The sequence below is a fragment of the Bufo bufo genome, chromosome 6 (assembly GCF_905171765.1).
Source record: "Bufo bufo chromosome 6, aBufBuf1.1, whole genome shotgun sequence".
Lineage (NCBI taxonomy): Eukaryota > Metazoa > Chordata > Amphibia > Anura > Bufonidae > Bufo > Bufo bufo.
This window is the reverse complement of record NC_053394.1, coordinates 246,492,937-246,513,973: the sequence shown is the minus strand read 5'-3', so window position 1 is coordinate 246,513,973 and position 21,037 is coordinate 246,492,937.

The following is a 21,037-nucleotide window of genomic DNA, read 5'->3' as shown; positions in this document are numbered from 1 at the left end:
GTGCGCACTCCATAGTGTAATATCTGATACCAGATTATTATCATTTGTTTTAAAGTATTCTTTTAGAGAGTTTTCTACATCTGTGCGTATAGAGGCATTTTGGAGTAAAGAATTATTCAGCCTCCATGGGGAATATATTCTATTGCTATACATGTCGTCTAGTGTAAGAGATATAAACGCATGGTCAGACCATGTTATATTAGAAATTGTTACCTCTAGTACTTTTTGAAGAAGCCATTTATCAGATACTAAGAGGTCAATTCTAGAGTAAGTGTTGTGTGGGTGAGAAAAAAAAGTAAAATCTTTTTCATTGGCGTGATGGACCCTCCAGATATCTAGAAGTCCTTCCTGAAATAGGAAGTCTCTGAGTTGCGAGTTTTTGGGAGAGGGGAGAGGAGACGGGAGTCTATCAATTGAGGAGTCGGGACACATGTTGAAGTCGCCACAAATCAATATAGATCCTTGTTTAGAATCCTGAGCTAGTTTAATGGTGCGTTTGATAAAATTTATCTGATCAGCATTTGGGGCATAAAGATTAACTATTGTGTATCTAGAATTGTTTATGTCACATATAATGATAACATATCTACCCTCTTCATCTATTATTGTTTTATGGCATTGGAAAGCAATAGAATTCTTAAAGCCTATGATCACACCTTTTCTTTTTTTTGAAGCTGGTGAAAAAAAAGTATGTGGAAAGGAGGGGTGAGAAAATCTGTAGGAGTCCTCCTCATTAAGGTGAGACTCTTGAATACAGATGATGTCAGCTCTCTGTTTCCTCACCTCATTCCAACAAGCTGAACGTTTAAAGGGGCTATTAAGACCCCTAACATTTGCAGAGAATATTTTTATACCTTTACTGGACATCTTGATCTACAAGGTAGCATGCTAGTGTTACTAATCTGATTTGGTTGACTAGTAGTGTGTGAATAACATAATAAAGTACCCAAATGTTACTGTATGTCAGTTGTGGGGGTCGTAGCTTTGTACCTTTGGTTTCAGTTGTTTGAGGAGGTAGCTGTAAACCTTTTTTGTGTAACCTTATAAAACAACAGATTAAAACATAGAAAATAAAATAAATAGTAAATAACAATAACATAACAATGGTCTAACAGTGACCACAAGATGTGATGTATCTCACTTAGTATGGGAGGCGTTAGGGAAACAGTGGATTAGGGAATGTGAACACTGAGATGGTATAAGTGTTCTGAGAGGTAGAGCAACAGGGTGTGGAACCCCGTAAAAATAGTATAACATGGGAGTATACTTAAGGTAATATAGATATTGTCCAGAGGAGGTATCACGGAGGGTTTCTTCCCACTTTGGTCCATTCTGGTGTTAGGGTTAGGTGACTTCTGTCAGAGGAATTCCTGTTAGGAGGAGAGTTCATAGCTTTATCTTTGTCTTTAGCGCCCTCCGGTGGCAAGGTGATGTTCCAGTTGGCAAAAGCTTTTGACGCTTCCTGAGGAGAAACTAGGACAGTTGATGAGTTTTGATATCTCACAATCAGCTTAACAGGGAAACCCCATTTGTAAGGGATATTGTTATCCCTTAATGCTTTGGTGAAATTTTGAAATTCACGTCTTCTGCTCAGCGTTGCTGGTGAGAGGTCGGTGAATAGGAGTACATTAGAGAATCTTTCAGGAATATCCGACCTCTTTTTCTGAGCTTCCCTCATCAGGGAGTCTTTTAGATGAAAAAAGTGGATTCTGGCTAATACATCCCTAGGGATAGAGGCTGGTAGAGCTTTGGGTTTAGGAACCCGGTGAACCCGGTCTATAATTAACTCAGACCCTGGGGTATCTGGTAAATATGACACTATAAGGTCTGCAATAAAATCATGCAGCTGAGAGTCCAGAACGCTTTCAGGAATGCTTCTGAATCTAACGTTATTTCTTCTGGAGCGATCCTCCAGATCAGCAATTTTAAGTTTGATGGTTGCTATGTCATCTTCAACCGCATTATGATTGTCTACTAATGAGTTATGCGCTGTGACAAACTCCTCCATTTTTTCTTCTAAATGTGCGGTTCTTTCTCCTATGGCGACTATGTCTGTATGAATAACAGAGATTGTCTCTTTGAAATCACCATGGATAGATCTTTTTAGATCTGCCAGCATGTCCTGCATTGTGGCAACTGTTAAACCAGGGCCTATATCTGGTGAAGCAGGGTAAGTATCAAGGGGAGGGCTGTATGGCTGCTGTTCACTCACCCTTTTTTGTTTTTTAGGTCCCTGTGGAGGTGGAGAACCGGATCCTGCTGAAGAGGGAGATCCAGGAGGACGCTGGACTGGTGCCGCTGCAGAGGACAGACAGGACTCTCCCCCTGTGTGGCGGGAACCGGCGCCATCTTGTGAAGCCCCAGGAGCTGGGTGAAAGAACGCCGTCATCTTCTGCGGCTGCGGCTCCTTCTTCCTTCCTCTGGTCATCATCGGCAAGTCTGCCGGCTCAAGAGCTGTCCTGGGACAGGTAAGTATATTAAAATTGTGCTGTAGTTAAGTCGCTATGTGCCGCTGACGGAGTTCCACAGCCGGAGCTCTGGCACTATGCGACCTCTCCTCCCGGCATCCGGCCACGCCCCCCCCAAGGTTTTGTATTGTTAATGCCTCATGCACATGACCGTTGTTTGGGTCCGCATCCGAGCCGGTTTGGCGGCTCGGATGCGGACCCATTCACTTCAATGGGGCCGCAAAAGATGCGGACAGCACTCCGTGTGCTGTCCGCATCCGTGGCTCGGTTCCGCGGCCCCGTTAAAAAAAATATAACCTGTCCTATTCTTGTCCGCGCTTTGCAGACAAGAATAGGCATTTAAATTGCGGAAGGCAACACGGGCAGCTTCCGTTTTTTGCGGATCCGCGGTTTGCGGACCGCAAAAAAACAGCACGGCCGTGTGCATGAGGCCTTAATATTCAGCCTAAAGTATTAATATTTGCATATATGCCAGTACTATAGTTAAAAAAAATATATATAAGCTAAAAACAAATACTACTTCCCAACCACTGACTATAAACATCCTGGGGATCGGGACTTATTTCTGAATGGATGTTCTGGAACATCCATTCAGAGATCACAGCTAATCGTGCAGCTGCTAAGTGGGGGTCCCACTGTCAGTGACAGCAGGGCACCCATCGAGAAGGCAGGGACCGTTCCTCCATGTCCCTGCTAGATCTTCCTTAGACCTCAATCAGTCCTGCAGTGAGGCTGTACAGCATAGTATAGCAATGTCAGCCCCAGTTACAAGAGAAATACATAGTAAAAAAAAATGTGATGTTAAATGTCTACCAGTGGTCTTGTATGAATTTAACAAAGTATAAAATAGTTATTTATAAAAATAAAAGTTTCACATAAAAAATGGACATATTTGTTATTGTCGCATCCGTAACAACTGTCTCTATAAAAATATCATATGATCTATCCCATCAGGTGAACGGTGTAAAAAAAATTAAATAGAAATTATGGCAAAATAGCAATTTTTTGTCACCTTGCCTCCCAAAAAAACATAATATCAAGCGATCAAAAAGTCATATGTAAACCCAAAAAGGTACTAGTGAAAACATCACCTGATCCCACAAAAAAGAGCCCTCATACAAGACTGAAGCCAAAAATAACATAGTAACATAGTACATAAGGCCGAAAAAAGACATTTGTCCATCCAGTTCGGCCTGTCATCCTGCAAGTTGATCCAGAGGAAGGCAAAAAAAGAACTGTGAGGTAGAAGCCAATTTTCCCCACTTTAGGGGAATAAAAAATTCCTTCCCGACTCCAATCAGGCAATCAGAATATCTCCCTGGATCAACAACCCCTCTCTAGTAGCTATAGCCTGTAATATTATTACACTCCAGAAATACATCCAGGCCCCTCTTGAATTCCTTTATTGTATTCACCATCACCACCTCCTCAGGCAGAGAGTTCCATAGTCTCACTGCTCTTACCATAAAGAATCCTTTTCTATGTTTGTGTACAAACCTTCTTTCCTCCAGACGCAGAGGATGTCCCCTAGTCACAGTCATGGGGATAAATAGATGATGGTATAGATCTCTGTACTGACCCCTGATATATTTATACATATTAATTAGATCTCCCCTCAGTCGTCTTTTTTCTAAAGTGAATAACCCTCATTTTGATAATCTTTCAGGGTACTGTAGTTGCCCCATTCCAGTTATTACTGGAATCACCGCGTCTATAACAACCGACTCTATAATAAATATCAATTTATATATCCCATCAAGTAAACGCCGCAAAAAAATTACGTCAAAACCGCTTTTTTGTTTCACCGTCTCACAAAAAACATAATATCAAGTTATCAAAAAGTCTTATCTACCCGAAAATAGTACCAATACAAAGTACAGTCTGTCCTAAAAAAGGCAAGCCCTTGGAGATCTATGTTGGCAGAAAAATAAAAATTTTATGGATATTAGTATATGGCAATGGAAAATATAACAGATTTATAATAAAAAAAGATTTTATTATACAAAAGTAGTAAAACATGAAACAAACTATATAAATTTAGTATCGCCATAATTGTATCAACATGCAGAATAAAGTTATCATATCATATATACCACATGGCGAACCTTATAAAAAAAATTAAAAACAGACAGAATTTAAATTTTTGCCCAACTCATCTCCCTTAAAATTAGAAGGTTTGGGCCTAAAGCACTATTGTCATGGCCGTAGACAGGGACACGCACACACACAGTGAGCCCTAACTTGTACCCAGCCCACTGACCCTGCCTACTTGCAGAGCAAGTCCTAGGCGACAAGTCCACAACTGATCGAAGTTCCTATCCAATCCAAGTGCCCGCGAAACCGCAGGTACCTGTTCACACACAGGACACACAAACAAACGCCAAGGGAAGTCCAGCCAGAAACAGTCAAAACAGGAGATCGATACCAACAGAATCACAAAGCGGAAGGATGGAGCAATAACAAGCCAAGGGTCAATACCGGACAGGAAGAAGATACAGAATCGCTAAGCAGAGAGAGAGGTCAAGGTATAGTCGAGGTCAAATCCAAAAGCAACAGTTCAATATACACAGGTAGCAGAGCACAGAAAGGAAAACCTATAACTGGCAAAGGTGATTGCCAGTTGCAGCCTTAAATAGGGAGCTAATCACCTGAGCGCTGACATCACCGGGGGGCATAGCTCAGGTGTGACCTAAGGGGGCATGGCCAAAGCGGGTGATCTAGAGGGGCTTGGCTTATACGGCACCGAGAGGGTTGTCGCCTAAACATCATGAGAGGGGCATGGCCTAAATGCCGAGTCACCAACGGGCTTGGCATAACAGCACGTCTGGCACTGCCATAACAGTGTCCGAGCCCCAGACTGCAGCGCTGGAGCTCGGACAGGCAAGTTGGTGACATTATCCCCCCTTTTATGAGGGGCCACCAGGCCCTTAATACGGGGCGCCGGCTTAGACGGAAATTTAGAATGAAATTTTATAATGAGACGAGGAGCATGGACATCCTGATCAGGTACCCATGTCCTCTCCTCAGGACCATACCCTTTCCAATGTACCAGATATTGAAGAGAACCTTGAACTATCCGGGACTCAAGGATTCTCTCCACCTCAATCTCAATCTCATAAAGAATAATAATGGGGTCAGGAGTAGGGATGAGCGAACCCGAACTGTATAGTTCAGGTTCGTACCGAATTTTGGGGTGTTCGTGACACGGACCCGAACCCAAACATTTACATAAATATTTGGGTTCGTTGTTCGGCGATTTCTATGGCGCATTTTGAAAGCCTGCAAAGCAGCCAATCAACAAGCGTCATACTACTTGCCCCAAGAGGCCATCACAGCCATGCCTACTATTGGCATGGCTGTGATTTGCCAGTGCAGCATGTGACCCAGCCTCTATTTAAGCTGGAGTCACGTAGCGCCGCACGTCACTCTGCTCTGATCAGTGTAGGGAGAGGATGCAGCTGCTGTTAGGGCGAGATTAGGCAGGGATTAACTCAGCAAAAACACTTAATGAAGTGATCAATCTACAGCTGTAAATCATTCAACTTCTGCTAATTAATTGCTCACTGTTTTTAGGCAGCCCATAGTGTTTTTCTGTCACTTTTTTTTGTCACTTTTTTCTGTGGTGATCGGTGGCCATTTTGTGTCTTGTGGTGCGCCAGCACAAGCTGCCACCAAGTCCATTTAACCATCAATAGTATTTTTTTATTTTTATTTTTTTGCTATATCCTACATCAGGGGCTTGGCTGTGCTTATTGTCACCCCTAGAAACTCAGGATAGAATTTTCTATATTTTATTGAGGGGTGAAATTCACTTGCAAAAATAGCAATCCCCTAAATCTGGTGTTCCAGCTGTGGCTGGACAAGTTTCATAGTGTGCATAAAAGAATAGCTTTTGTTCTGGGTTAATATTCAATTGCCAAAAAAACAAAACCCTAAATCAGTGGTTTCTGCTGTTGCAGGCCAAGTGTAAATCTGTCCGTAAAAGGGTATATTACACTCAGCGTGCATCTCCAAGTGTATTTCTTTCCGTAAAAGGGTATATTACACAAAGTGTTAAATTACAATTGCTGAAAGCATAATCCTTTAAATTTGCACGCAGTATTGTGCATCTCATAGTGTATTTCTGTCCGTAAAAGGGTATATTACACTCAAGGTGTAAATACAAGTGCTGATAGGGTCATCCTCAATAACTTCACACGCTACCGTGCATCTCCAAGTGTATTTATTTCCGTTAAAGGGTATATTACAATAAGTGTTAAAATACAAGTGCTCAAAGCATAATCCTATATATTTTTTCACACGCTACTGTGAATCTCCAAGTGTAATTCTGTCCGTAAAAGGATACCTTTCATCCAGGGCCTAAATACTAGGCCTACAATTGATATTCCCCATAATCTGTGGTTACTGCTGTGCCTGTATTAGTGTAATACGGTACATAAATAAATAGATAGCCAGATAGTGTTAGGTGCCTGTAACAAAAAAAAGGCCTGAATTTGAATTCAATACATTAGGCCAAATAATTATTTTCTTATTGTGGTCAACGGTAACAATGAAGAAAGCATCTAGTAAGGGACGCGGACATGGTCGTGGTGGTGTTAGTGGACCCTCTGGTGCTAGGAGAGGACGTATCCGTTCTGCCACAGCCACACGTTCTAGTGAACCTACCTCAGGTCCCAGTACCCGCCAGAATTTACAGCGATATTTGGTGGGGCCCAATGCCATTCTAAGTTTGGTAAGGCCTGAGCAGGTACAGGCATTAGTCAATTGGGTGGCCGACAGTGGATCCAGCACGTTCACATTATCTCCCACCCCGTCTTCTGCAGAAAGCGCACAGATGGCGCTTGCAAACCAAGCCCATCAGTCTGTCACATCACCCCCATGCATATCAGGAAAACTGTCTGAGCCTCAAGTTATGCAGCAGTCTCTTATGCTGTTGGAAGACTCTGCTGGCAGGGTTTCCCAAGGGCATCCACCTAGCCCTTCCCCAGCGGTGGAAGACATAGAATGCACTGACGCACAACCACTTATGTTTCCTGATGATGAGGACATGGGAATACCACGTCAGCACATCTATGATGATGACGAAACACAGGTGCCAACTGCTGCGTCTTTCTGCAGTGTGCAGACTGAACAGTAGGTCAGGGAGGAAGACTGGGTGGAAGACGATGCAGGGAACGATGAGGTCATAGACCCCACATGGAATGAAGGTCGTGCCACTGACTTTCAGAGTTCAGAGGAAGAGGCAGTGGTGAGACCGAGCCAACAGCGTAGCAAAAGAGGGAGCAGGGGGCAAAAGCAGAACACCCGCCGCCAAGAGAGTTCGCCTGCTACTGGCCACCGCCACCTGGGACCGAGCACCAAAAAGGCAGCTTCAAGGAGTTCCCTGGCGTGGCACTTCTTCAAACAATATGCTGACGACAAGACCAGAGTGGTTTGCACGCTGTGCCATCAGAGCCTGAAGCGAGGCATTAACGTTCTGAACCTTAGCACAACCTGCATGACCAGACATCTGCATGCAAAACATGAACTGCAGTGGAGTAAACACCTTAAAAACAAGGAACTCACTCAGGCTCCCCCTGCTACCTCTTCTGCTGCTGCCTCTGCCTCCGCCTTAGGAGGAACGTTGGCACCTGCCGCCCAGCAAACAGAGGATGTACCACCAACACCACCACCTCCGTCACCAAGCATCTCCACCATGTCACACGGCAGCGTTCAGCTCTCCATCTCACAAACATTTGAGAGAAAGCATAAATTCCCACCTAGCCACCCTCGATCCCTGGCCCTGAATGCCAGCATTTCTAAACTACTGGCCTATGAAATGCTGTCATTCAGGCTGGTGGACACAGACAGCTTCAAACAGCTCATGTCGCTTGCTGTCCCACAGTATGTTGTTCCCAGCCGCCACTACTTCTCCAAGAGAGCCGTGCCTTCCCTGCACAACCAAGTATCCGATAAAATCAAGTGTGCACTGCGCAACGCCATCTGTGGCAAGGTCCACCTAAACACAGATACATGGAACAGTAAGCACGGCCAGGGACGCTATATCTCCCTAACTGCACACTGGGCAAATGTAGTGGCGGCTGGGCCCCAGGCGGAGAGTTCTTTGGCGCACGTCCTTCCACCGCCAAGGATCGCAGGGCAACATTCTTTGCCTCCTGTAGCCTCCTCCTCCTACTTGGCTTCCTCCTCCTCTTCTTCCACCTGCTCATCCAGTCAGCCACACACCTTCAACACCAACTTCAGCACAGCCCGGGGTAAACATCAGCAGGCCGTTCTGAAACTCAAATGTTTGGGGGACAGGCCCCACACCGCGCAGGAGTTGTGGCGAGGTATTGAACAACAGACCGACGAGTGGTTGCTGCCGGTGAGCCTCAAGCCCGGCCTGGTGGTGTGCGATAATGGGCGAAATCTCGTCGCAGCTCTGGAACTAGCCGGTTTGACGCACATCCCTTGCCTGGCGCATGTGCTGAATTTGGTGGTGCAGAAGTTCATTCACAACTACCCCGACATGTCAGAGCTGCTGCATAAAGTGCGGGCCGTCTGTGCGCGCTTCCAGCGTTCACATCCTGCCGCTGCTCGCCTGTCTGCGCAACAGCGTAACTTTGGCCTTCCCGCTCACCACCTCATATGCGACGTACCCACCAGGTGGAACTGCACCTTGCACATGCTGGACAGACTGTGCGAGCAGCAGCAGGCCATAGTGGAGTTTCAGCTGCAGCACGCACGGGTCAGTCGCACTGCGGAACAGCACCACTTCACCACCAATGACTGGGCCTCCATGCGAGACCTGTGTGCCCTGTTGCGCTGTTTCGAGTACTCCACCAACATGGCCAGTGGCGATGACGCCGTTATCAGCGTTACATTACCACTTCTATGTCTCCTTGATAAAACACTTAAGGCGATGATGGAAGAGGAGGTGGCCCAGGAGGAGGAGGAGGAAGAGGGGTCATTTTTAGCACTTTCAGGCCAGTCTCTTAGAAGTGACTCAGAGGGAGGTTTTTTGCAACAGCAGAGGCCAGGTACAAATGTGGCCAGCCAGGGCCCACTACTGGAGGACGAGGATGAGGAGGAGGTGGAGGAGGATGAGGATGAAGCATGTTCACAGCGGGGTGGCATCCAACGCAGCTCGGGCCCATCACTGATGCGTGGCTGGGGGGAAACGGAGGACGATGACGATACGCCTCCCACAGAGGACAGCTTGTCCTTACCTCTGGGCAGCCTGGCACACATGAGCGACTACATGCTGCAGTGCCTGCGCAACGACAGCAGAGTTGCCCACATTTTAACGTGTGCGGACTACTGGGTTGCCACCCTGCTGGATCCCCGGTACAAAGACAATGTGCCCACCTTACTTCCTGCACTGGAGCGTGATAGTAAGATGCGCGAGTACAAGCGCACGTTGGTAGACGCGCTACTGAGAGCATTCCCAAATGTCACAGGGGAACAAGTGGAAGCCCATGGCGAAGGCAGAGGAGGAGCAAGAGGTCGCCAACGCAGCTGTGCCATGGCCAGCTCCTCTGAGGGCAGCGTTAGCATGGCAGAGATGTGGAAAAGTTTTGTCACCACGCCACAGCTAACTGCACCACCACCTGATACGGAACGTGTTAGCAGGAGGCAACATTTTACTATACCCTCCACTACTGACTGATGGTTCGGCCCCATTCAACTTCTGGGTCTCCAAATTGTCCACGGCGCCAGAGCTAGCCTTTTATGCCTTGGAGGTGCTGGCCTGCCCTGCGCCCTGCTCTGAACGTATATTCAGCACGGCAGGGGGCGTCATTACAGACAAATGCAGCCGCCTGTCCACAGCCAATGTGGACAAGCTGACGTTCATAAAAATGAACCAGGCATAGATCCCACAGGACCTGTCCATCCCTTGTGCAGATTAGACATTTATAACTACCTCCCCTTAACCATATATTCTTGTACTCCAGGGCACTTCTTCATTCAATCCTCTTTTTTTAATTTTACCATTATATTAAGGGGCAACCCAAAGTTGAATGAACCTCTCCTCCGTCTGGGTGCCAGGGGCCTAAATATCTGAAAGTGGCCTGTTTCAGTGGTGTGTGATATGAAGCCTGATTCTCTGCTATGGGACCTCTCTCCTCTGTCTGGGTGCCGGGGCCTAAATATCTGAAAGTGACCTGTTCCAGTGGTGTGTGATATGAAGCCTGATTCTCTGCTATGGGACCTCTCTCCTCTGTCTGGGTGCCGGGGCCTAAATATCTGAAAGTGACCTGTTCCAGTGGTGGGTGACATGAAGCCTGATTCTCTGCTATGGGACCTCTCTTCAATTGATATTTCTAATTAATTTCACTATCCACATTTGTTTGCAGGAGATTTACCTACATTTTCCTGCCTTTTGCAGCCCTCTAGCCCCTTCCTGGGCTATTTTACAGCCTTTTTAGTGCCGAAAAGCTTGGGTCCCCATTGACTTCAATGGGGTTCGGGTTCGGGGCGAAGTTCGGGTTGAGTTCGGATCCCGAACCCAAACATTTTTGGGAAGTTCGGCCAAACTTCCCGAACCCGAACATCCAGGTGTTCACTCAACTCAAGTTAGGAGGCCTAGGAGGAGGAATTGCCTGTGGAACTATTTTTTTTTAGCAAAGAAATATGAAAGACATCATGAATTCTGAAAGAGTCAGGTAACTGCAGATGAAATGACACTAGATTGATGACAGAAATTATCTTGTATGGACCAATAAACTTAGGCACCAGTTTACCTGAAGGCACCTTGAGACGTATATTTTTGTAAGACAACCAAATTTGTTCACCCATTACAAAATTTCGCCCCTTGGAGCGTCTTTTATTGGCCTGTCTAGATTGGATGATTTGGAATCTTTTGCGAGCCTGGGTCCAAACTGTGCACAGATCTTCTACCATAGCATCCACTGCAGGAGTTAAAACCACAGCCTGATGAAAACCGGGGATTAAAACCATAGTTACAATAGAACGGAGACATGCTGCTAGAGGAACTCACATGATTGTTAATAGAGAACTCTGCAAAAGATAAGAACCTTTTCCAATCAATTTGGTGATTCGATACAAAGCATCTCAAGAATTGCTCCAGTACCTGGTTGACCCTCTCCATTTGCCCGTTAGTCTCAGGGTGGAAGGCGGATGAGAAGGAAAGCTTGATTCCCAGTTTTGTGCTGAAGCCTCTCCAGAAATTAGAGACAAATTGGACACCCTTATCCGAGATGGAGTCCGGAATGCCATGCAACCTAAGGATGTTATCAATAAATAAAGTAGACAACTCTTTAGCATTGGGCAGTTTTTTTAATGGGATAAGATGACACATCTTCGAAAACCTGTCTATCACAACCCAAATGACTGACCTACCCTGGGAGGGTGTGAGGTCAGTGATAAAGTCCATAGAGATGTGAGTCTAGGGCCTCTGAGGAATGGGCAAGGGCAGGGCCGGCTCCAGGATCATGTGGGCCCTTGGGCGATAAAGTCTCAGTGGGCCCCCTTACACAGTGGTAACTCTCTGAGTACAGATAATACAGTAGATATCTCCTGCAGTCCTATGAAACTGCATAGATAACACAGTCATGGCTATCTGAGTACAGAAAATGCAGTAGTATTACCTGCAGTCCTATGTAAAACCACAGATAACACTAGTGTTGATAATGTGATAGTGTTACCTGTAGTCCTATGTAAACCACAGATAACACTGTGTAGATCATGTAGTAGTGTTACCTGCGTCCTTAGTGTGCCTCTACCACGGACTCCATGCTGGTGGTGCTGCCTCCTCTTCCATCTCCATCTTGCCCCGCACAGAATGTCCTGATGCAGCTGTGTCAAAACAAAGGGAACACTGTGGGCATGGTGATGGTGACACACACACAGGGACAGACACACACACACACACACACACAGGGACAGAGACACACACACACACACAGAGGGACAGACACACACAGAGGGACAGACACACACACAGGGACAGACAGACACACACACACAGGGACAGACACACAAGGACAGACACACAGACACACACACAGGGACAGACACACACACACACACAGGGACAGACACACAAGGACAGACACACACACACACAAGGACAGACACACGCACACACAGGGACAGACACACACACACACACACACACAGGGACAGACACACACACAGGGACAGACACACACACAGGGACAGACACACACACACGGACAGACACACACACACGGACAGACACACACACACGGACAGACACACACAGACACAGAGACAGACACACACACACGGACAGACACACACAGACACAGAGACAGACACACACACATGGACAGACACACACAGACACAGAGACAGACACACACACACGGACAGACACACACAGACACAGGGACAGACACACACACACACACACAGGGACAGACACACACGGACAGACACACACAGACACACAGACACACACAGGGACAGACACACACAGACACAGGGACAGACACACACACACACAGGGACAGACACACACACACACACACACAGGGACAGACACACACGGACAGACACACACAGACACACAGACACACACAGGGACAGACACACACACAGGGACAGACACACACACACACGGACAGACACACACACACACACACACACAGGGACAGACAGACACACACACACAGGGACAGACACCTGTGCAATCATCAACCAACTTCTATCTAAAAATGAATTCCACCTTTAGTTATGCTCCAACCTTTTGTTACCTTATAATGACTCCCACTGATTCCCAGTACTGAGGGGACATGGACTGAGGTTTAAAAGGGAATTGTGCTCGGATCGGCTCATGCTGAGAGGGTCCCCTACCTACGCCTATACTCCACCCCCCCAACCTAGAAGCAGCAGAGTTATGCCGGAACTGCTTATCGAAGGGTAGCCTAAAGGGGGCTACCCCAATAATGAGACCTGAAAGAAGGGAGGGCTCCTGGGTGGGTTGAAATCGTTCGAACCGACAAGTGGGGGGAGGAGGGCCAGGTTTAAATAGTGAACGCCCCGCCTCCCCTCACACAAATACGGCACTCTTAATTGCCTACCACTTGTGCTCGGATCGGCTCATGCTGAGAGGGTCCCCTACCTACGCCTATACTCCACCCCCCCAACCTAGAAGCAGCAGAGTTATGCCGGAACTGCTTATCGAAGGGTAGCCTAAAGGGGCCAAAAGAACCATGCATAGGAGTTAGAAAACTTGATAACAGAAACTACAGACCAAAACTCGAAAGCCAATGATATTTCGTATAAGGATCCGGGATATTACGTATGGAACACACGGAACTGCGACGACCCAACCGTTTGATGACATGTACTGGCACCTTATGCATGGACGCCGCCGCTGCCGCGCCCATGCGGAAGGAATGTCCTGTGATCCAGCGAGGACCGACCCCTGGACCTGTCAACTTACCTGAAAGTACGTAAGAAAGGCCGCGGTGGTTAGCCGGGCATTGACTAGTTCGAGTACGGGAGAACATGCCGCTTGGACTAAATACTACGCAGCCAAGCCTCCAAGGCCTGCACCGGACACCATCTGCTGTCCGTGGGAAAGTATCTGACCGCCACTGGTTGCCCCGGCCGTGACGTCTTGGACGAGGCCAAGGTGAGGACATAGATGGACCCGCGCCGGATAAGCTGACCTTTCCGCAGGCACCCAGCCAGCGTATTGGTGCCCATGAGCTCGCCTGACCTGAGGAATCCATGGAAAGCCAGGTACAAGGCTGTTTCTACCAGAGCGCTAACCTGCGGCCCGAACGGTTTGCCCCTGCAGTTTGCCTGTCACGGCCTGAACAAGCTACCGGTAAATGGCTGACGCCCATGTCGTTTCACAACAGACATCTTGCGCAAACCCTTCAACGCCGCTTTGATCGGGTGGGCGGAGAAGAGTGACGGTAGGTCCGGATGTAGCCTGCACCAATGGTGCTGAATACCTGCCATGAATAGTTAACAATGCTATAGGACAGGTTTAATTGAGAGTGGCAAAAACCCTGACAAAGCCCAATAGGTGAGTGATAGGTCCCCGGCCAGTGGCCGGGTAGGTGTTCTCATATCTCTGAAACAGGTGCCAAGCTGTCTTGTAAGCCCTCAGAGTATTACTGGCCAAGGAATTGGCCATCAGTCTCTTAGCTATGGTGAGATGGGAGACTAGTCCCAGCGCAGCTGGGCCTGGTGAGGAAATTTTTTTTATTTTTTTTTAATCTCCATGCGTGAGAGACTCTAATGGCGGAGTCATATGTGTAAAACTAAAATGGAGAAGCTCTGCGTGAGGGACTCTAATGGCGGAGTCATATGTGTAAAACTAAAACGGAGAAGCCATGCGTGAGAGACTCAGATGGCGGAGTCATATGTGTAACCTAAAACGGAGAAACCATGCGTGAGAGACTCTAATGGCGGAGTCATATGTGTAACCTAAAACGGAGAAGCCATGCGTGAGAGACTCTAATGGCGGAGTCCTATGTGTAAACCTAAAACAAAGAAGCCATGCGTGAGAGACTCTAATGGCGGAGTCATATGTGTAAAACTAAAACGGAGAAGCTCTGCGTGAGGGACTCTAATGGCGGAGTCATATGTGTAAAACTAAAACGGAGAAGCCATGCGTGAGAGACTCAGATGGCGGAGTCATATGTGTAACCTAAAACGGAGAAACCATGCGTTTGAGACTCTAATGGCGGAGTCATATGTGTAACCTAAAACGGAGAAGCCATGCGTGAGAGACTCTAATGGCGGAGTCCTATGTGTAAACCTAAAACGGAGAAGCCATGCGTGAGAGACTCTAATGGCGGAGTCATATGTGTAAAACTAAAACGGAGAAGCTCTGTGTGAGGGACTCTAATGGCGGAGTCATATGTGTAAAACTAAAACGGAGAAGCCATGCGTGAGAGACTCTAATGGCGGAGTCATATGTGTAACCTAAAACGGGGAAGCCATGTGTGAGAGACTCTAATGGCGGAGACATATGTGTGAACCTAAACGGAGAAGCCATGCGTGAGAGACTCTAATGGCGGAGTCATATGTGTAACCTAAAACGGAGCAGCCATGCGTGAGACTCTAATGGCGGAGACATATGTGTGAACCTAAACGGAGAAGTCATGCATGAGAGACTCAGATGGCGGAGTCAAATGTGTAACCTAAAACGGAGAAGCCATGCGTGAGAGACTCTAATGGCGGAGTCATATGTGTAAACCTAAAACGGAGCAGCCATGCGTGAGAGACTAATGGCGGAGTCATATGTGTAAACCTAAAACGGAGCAGCCATGCGTGAGAGACTAATGGTGGAGTCATATGTGTAAACCTAAAACGGAGAAGCCATGCGTGAGAGACTAATGGCGGAGTCATATGTGTAAAACTCACACGGAGAAGCCATGCATGAGAGACTCTAATGGCAGATCTGTATGTGTAAAACTAACACGGAGAAGCCATGCGTGAGAGACTCAAAAATGTATATATTATTATTTTTTATATATATATATATATATATATATATATATATACACACACTTTTTTTTTTTTTTTTTTTTTCACTATCAACCACTTAAGCAGCTCCCGTATGGGCACAGCTCTGAGTACGAGCATGAAGAGCATGGTATAACGCAGATCACCTGCACGGACTAACTAACATCTTGTGCCTAAATAACCCCCTTGGAACCTAATGTACGGCCGGCAGCAGGAAGCCAGCCACCGCCTATGATCTGCTCCCCCTGACCGAGCCTAGTACTCCTTCCCCTGATCCCTGCCTACCTAACGGCACGGCGGCCCGTGCCAGACTTTATTGAAGATGAGGAGCCTTACCCCCCAGCCGCGTGGGGAGCTCACGCTGCTCCCTGGCAGAATGCACCAGTGCGGGAGGGCCGACCCACCGCCGGCTGGACACTCGTACCGCGTGGGGAGCAGCGCCACTCCCTGGCAATGTGCACCGGATCAGAGGGAGCCCTTCCTTTACCGTGGGCCCCGGCCCCCGCTGGTTTGAACCGTGTGCCGCGTGAGGAGCCGCACAGCTCCCTGGCATTGTGCGCCGGTGCGGGAGTGCCCCCCCTCACCTAGGGGCTGGTTATTGTGACTGGAACCCGCTGGGAGACTGAAGCCTAACTGGACCTACCTGTGACCGTGAAGGCTGACCTCCCAGGCCGTGGCTGACCCACGTGCGTAGTCGTGACGCAACTACCCGTAGATGCCCACCCAGTGCCTGTAGTTAACGGGAGTGCGACCGAGTCTGTGGATGTGACCGACTAGCCCCTATAGTCGTGAGGGGACCCTACATCGAGAGTAGCGGTAACGGACCATCGCCTGTAGACGTGGTAGTATTACCTCATGAGTCTGTTGACATGAGACTAATGCCTGCAGTCGTGGCCGGTCTTAATAATGAGTCTGCAGTCGTAACGGATTTGTGCCTGCAGTCGTGGCAGGGCTTTAGAGCGGGTCTGTAGTCGTGACAGACTGATGCCTGCAGTCGTGGCAGGACTTTATAACGAGTCTGTAGTCGTGACAGACTGATGCCTGCAGTCGTGGCAGGGCTTTATAATGGGTCTGTAGTCGTGACAGACTGATGCCTGCAGTCGTGGCAGGACTTTATAACGAGTCTGTAGTCGTGACAGACTGATGCCTGCAGTCGTGGCAGGGCTTTATAACGGGTCTGTAGTCGTGACAGACTGTTGCCTGCAGTCGTGGCAGGGCTTTAGAGCGGGTCTGTAGTCGTGACAGACTGATGCCTGCAGTCGTGGCAGGGCTTTATAAGGAGTCTGTAGTCGTGACAGACCTGGCAAAGCAACATTCCTATCTATACCATTATTATAATTTTTTCTTTTTTTTTTTTTTTTTTCCCCCCCACCAAAGGCCACGACTGTAGGCGCCACCCTGTAAGAGATGCGCCAGAGGCCTGGACATAATAGACCACCATCCCCTGTCCCCAAAGCCTATGCAGGAGAAAAGAGGGGGTTGGCCCCCGCATGCACCACCCCTGACTCACCTGGTGGCCATGACAGCCACGAACCCCACAGTATCGTAAGTTAGCCCACCACCTGTGGACCTGAATAACCAAGGACAGACGTGTGAGTGAGCGCACGCCAGCTGGGCGACACTTCACTCATGCCACCGCTCCCTAGCTAACCACCGGATTATTGTGACTGCGCCCGAACCAACCCCCTGACTGACCGTATGGGCTTATGGGCGGCCCGGCTGCGTGCGCAAAGTGACGTGGCCAGCCCCCCTCCTTGAAGCCCTCTTTATATTTGATCCTTGAACATATTCCAAATTTTTTTAAATATATATTTTTTTTTTTACTCCTGCCTTAGTACCTAGCCACTGTGCCTGAGCAGAGGAGCCCTGCACCAAGACTGCAGTACCAGTATGGGCCTGTAGGTGTCGACCATCCCCCGCCCTCTCTCAAGCCAGGACCTGCTGGAGCGCAGCAAGCCAGTGATTCCCTTCTAGGTTAGAATTAACCATTGAAATCATAACTTGTTATACAGTGCACATGTCTGAGTATCTGCTTATCTCGTCTTGCCTGAGTTTGGCGCAGTAAAGAAGACGAGTTTATTCTGCAGCGGATTCCTAGACATGAATAAGCATGTCCACCTTCACAGCCTCGCTAATTGTAATTACCAGGAGAACGTGCATCAGGATCGGCTGCGAGGGATTTGCGCTCCGCCATGTGGAACATTGCATCCCGTGCCCACCGCTATCGACTATTTGTACAGGGAAAGCCGCGGCGTATTAATCGCCTATAGGTTTCGGCTTCCGTCCCCTGATCCTGCAGCTGAACCTCCGCTTACTGATTGCAGCTAATGAATAGATCCCTGTGTGAGCGGACGGCGTTTTCCTCTACGGCGGAACGTTCTGATACGGGAGTGAGTGATATATAACGCTGCGTCGTGGAGCCGACGGCCGGCGTGACCGATGCTCAGGGTATGCGAGCGGACGTCGTGACCCGTCGCTGCTGAGCCACAGGTGAGGGGTGCCTGCCTGGGGGACGCTGCATGTGGGAGCGGGGGTGCTTAGCGCAGGGCCTGGAGCGGATCGGGGTGCCTGTCTCGGGGTGCCGGAAGCGATCGGGAGTGCGGGCAGTCTCCAGCGCAGCTGGGGACCGGCGGCACGCTCGGCAGCCCCACATGTTATACATAGCGAGACGGGTGTGCAAGCCACCCTGCCTACCTAATCACCGTAGCGACGAGCTCGACGCAGCCGATCCCCCGATCCTCCAGTGACGCATGCCCTTCTCTGGCACCAACCCACAAGCCGATTCGAAATCGTTCGAACCGACAAGTGGGGGGAGGAGGGCCAGGTTTAAATAGTGAACGCCCCGCCTCCCCTCACACAAATACGGCACTCTTAATTGCCTACCACTTATCATGTATCAGAAGGTGGTCTAAACGGTAACCCATTAGGCACTGGCTAGACTGTGGTATGGAGTCTAAGCAATGCCTCAGGCCTCATGCACACTGCCGTTATGCGTCCGTTCCGTGCATTGGGGACCACAATTTGTGGTCCCCAATGCACTGGCAACGTCCGTGCGGCGGGCGGGACAGATTGATACTAGAGATGTCGCGAACATAAAATTTTCCGTTCGCGAACGCGAATTTTCGCAAATGTTCGCGAACGGGCGAACCGCCTTAGACTTCAATAGGCAGACGAATTTTAAAACCCACAGGGACTCTTTCTGGCCACAATAGTGATGGAAAAGTTGTTTCAAGGGGACAAACACCTGGACTGTGGCATGCCGGAGGGGGATCCATGGCAAAACTCCCATGGAAAATTACGTAGTTGACGCAGAGTCGGGTTTTAATCCATAAAGGGGATAAATCACCTAACATTCCTAAATTGTTTGCAATAACATGCTTTAAAACATCCAGTGTGTGTGTATACGATCAGGTATGATGTTGTATCGATCAGGTAGTGCAAGGGTTACGCCCGCTTCACAGTGACAGACCAAACTCCCCGTTTAACGCACACGAAAACAACCGCAAACAGTCCATTTGCACAACCGCAAACTCCCCATTTGCACAAGGTTGGATACCAAGCTAGCCATGTCCCGTTCCTTGTCCTCACTGACATCATTAAATGTCTCTTCCTCCACCCAGCCACGTACAACACCAAGGGTCCCTGAAAGGTGACAACAAGCCCCCTGGGACGCCTGCCGTGGTTGGTCTTCCACCTCCTCAAAGCCACCTTCCTCTTCAGACTCCTCTCTCTGCGTTGCCGCAGGTCCAGCAATCGACGACGACAAGGCTGCTTCTGGTGGTGATGGTGACCACAACTCTTCCTCTTCATGCTCATCTACGGCCTGATCCAGCACTCTTCGCAGGGCACGCTCCAGAAAAAACGCATATGGGATGAGGTCGATGATGTTGCCTTGGGTTTGACTGACCAGGTTTGTCACCTCCGCAAAAGGACGCATGAGCCTACAGCCATTGTGCATGAGCGTTCAGTAACGCGGCCAAAAAATACCCAGCTCCGCAGAGGCTGTCCTCTTTTTTTATGTTTTTTTTGTTCTTAACAGTTTAATCTCTGTTTTGTCCCCTATCAGGGGCCGGTGTATGGAATAGATTTTAGGAACCGGGAGATGGAAAAAGATGCTTGGTCGGTCCTCTTACTTCCAATTTGGGGCACTGCGCGTGCGCCGTGTAATGTACTGTGCAATCCCAATATGAGTGGTATGTTAAGTAGTACTATTCCTATCAGTTTAATCCCTGTTACGTCCCCTATCAGGGGACGTGTATGGAATAGATTTTAGACAACCACAAAGAATAGTCAATAGTTGACACACTCATGACATAAATTTTATTCCTCTATGCGTCAATCTTGGTGTAGTGATGACTGTGCTCGTGCGCACGTTTGGGAGATTGCAGGCGATGGGGGTTTTTCAAAGCCTATGGTCGTGCTGAGGTAGTTCAGTGACCGTTAAGTGACCCAGAAAACAATGATTCTGCAGTGTGGGCCCATTGTTGGCCTAGTAGGCTTTAATGATCACCTTAGATGATCACAAAGAAAATTAATGTTTATTTCTATGCAAAATTATCCAGCCGATCGTTTTTGAAGCAACGACCTTATCATCTGGGGTGTGCCAACATTGCCAATGCCAACACACTTATAGAGTTGGTCGCTTCATTGTGATACGCAAGCCCCTTCACCACAACAAGGTAACGATCACGAAGGGGAATTGACACATGTATGTGCCTTTTTTTTTTTTTGTTTTGTTTTTGCAGTCACAGTGCAGCACCAGAGGCCAGAAAAATGTATGTTTTCCAGGCAGAAAGTGCACTGAAACATTACAGCTTGAACCCTAGTTGGTGGCGGATAAGTCATGCAAGTCATCCGGCATGCAGAGATAAAATACAGCAGCGTGTGGACCATTTGTAGCCCAAGGCAGCTCATCTCATCAGGCCTTTTTTAGTCAAATGTATTGCCCACTGTCAGTCCTTTCGGGATCCATGCCTCATTCATCTTAATAAAGGTGAGGTAATCTAGACTTTTTTGAACTAGGCGACTTCTCTTCTCAGTGACAAGGACAATTGTCCTTTCTGACAGGACACTTGAAGCGGGGCAGGCCAGAAGTTTTATCGAAAATTATATAG